Source organism: Carlito syrichta, unplaced genomic scaffold, assembly GCF_000164805.1.
Source record: "Carlito syrichta isolate Samal-C Ts95f unplaced genomic scaffold, Tarsius_syrichta-2.0.1 Scaffold142858, whole genome shotgun sequence".
In the NCBI taxonomy this organism is placed as follows: Eukaryota; Metazoa; Chordata; class Mammalia; order Primates; family Tarsiidae; genus Carlito; species Carlito syrichta.
Window position 1 is genome coordinate 37,062 of NW_007086954.1, and position 2,041 is coordinate 39,102.

Here is a 2,041-nt window from a genome sequence, read left to right on the forward strand (position 1 = left end):
CAGGACAGCCTTGGCTCCGACCAGCTGTGTGTTGTCCGTGAGGTGGACTTTATCAGCATTATTCTCAAGCAGCGGTCATAATGTGATCCCATTGGTCGGGAATAAGGGTAGAAGTAGAGATTACATGGATGTCATGCCAAATCATAGGCTGGGGTAAGATAACGAAATTCTTTGGCAAAGGCAGTAGGGTTGGCAGAAAACGATCCCAGTCGTTTTTCGATAGCAGATAAGTCAGCCAAGGAAGAGGGGACGTGTACCCAAACAATGCCATCCGGGCCAGCAACCTCTCGGAGAGGGCAAATGGGGGTAGGAGCAAGGGAGTGGGGAGGATGGTCCAGACAATGTGAACGAGTATGTGCGCTGACAGGAGAGGGGAGAGGGAACGGCGGAAGGGGAGAGTCGGAGGGCAAAGAAGAAAGATGGGGGTACAGAGAGGGCAGATTGTATGAAGGCGGGTTGGGAGGGGGAGGATTAGGAGGACGTGGGACCGGCGCAATTAAGTCTTCCAGGAGGTCTATGCGGAGGGAAGGTTCCGGATCTGGCAGGAGAGGCTTGTCGCTTGAGGGTGGAGGGGCTGGGGGACGGAACAGAGGGGGTGTCGGGAATAGGGGAGAGGGGAGAGGGACCTCCTTTTGCCAAAGGGATCTGAGTAGTACCGCGGTAGCAGCACAAGGAGGGCAGGAGCGCAAATCCCAAAAAGCCTGGACGTAGGGGATCTCCGACCATTCTCCGCTACGTTTACAGAAATTATCTAGGTCTGTGAGGGTGTTAAAGTCGAAAGTTCCCTCGGGTGGCCATTGAGGCCCATTATCCAACATATACTGAGGCCAGGCCACAGTACGGAAGTGAATTAGACGTTGGCAGCGAACGTCCAGGGTTAGGCCCAATTTGTCAAGGTTACTGAGGAGACAGCCCAGAGGTGTCTTGGAATCAAATTTAGAAGGCTGATTGCCCATGTCGGCCCCTTCCGGGGTCTGTCTGAATCTGAAAAGGCCTCCCAATTCTGACAGAGACAGACCGGACAGAGAGAGGGTCAGGGTCGAGTGGGCGTCCCCAGACTCAACCTCTGACCGGCACGGGGTGATCCCTAGCACAGCGGTGACTTCTGATAGGGGGGCCCGGAACGGGGGAAAGAGGCCGACACGAGGGGGAACTCACTCGCACAGAAGACTGTAGCGGAGGATATGGCCGGAGGTCCGTGGGCCGGGCCGCAGGCCCCTGAGCCGGGAGGTGAGGCCTGTGCGGCTTGGTCACCTCCCGGTTTCGCCACCAAGATGTAACGTTTGGAAACACCGAAAGAGGCGCGGGACCAGGGGCTGGCATAAACCAAGCGTTTTATCGGGGGGAGCTCCCGGGCGACGGCCCGTGACCCGGAAAGATGGGCCGGGGGAGTCGCGCCCAAGAAAGGGCGGCCTGGGTTTTTAAGGGTGCTGGGTCTGGTCTGCACGCGGGACAGCGCTGGGGTGGGGTGGCGAGGCATCCCACTGTGGGGGCTTGGCGTTGCTGTTGCCGGGGGCTGTTGGCAGGGGCATCGGGCTGGGGTGGAAAGTCCCTGTTTGGCCCCATTCTGGGCCGTTGGCCGTGGGCAACAAGTTTCGGAGGGTTTCGGGCAAATCATGCGGATGTGGGTTTGGGGTGAGGGGAGCAAACAGCGGCGGGGGAAGGGCGAGTCTGGCTAATTCCCGCGGAGCCTAACCATCCTCCCGCCTCGGCCTCCCAAAATGCGGGTATTACAGGAAGAGTCGCCACAGCCGGCCGAGAAGACGCTTTTTCTAAAAGCCAGGCATTCAGAGCTGCCTGCGCTGTTGCACGATTCCTCTCTCAACCTCTACAGAACACGTAGGTATTGGTCGCCTGCTGTTTATTGATCGCGGCTCCCAGGCGCGCCGCGAAGCTGATCGGAGACGCCGGCCGCACTCGCGCTTTGTAGGCTGTGAAGCGCCGCCCCTTCGTGGCGGTGTTTCTGTTGGTCTGTTTCGGCCCCGCCCCGCGCCCCGCCTCCGCAACTCCGGGAGCGCGCCCGGTCGGCCCGTCGGCGGCC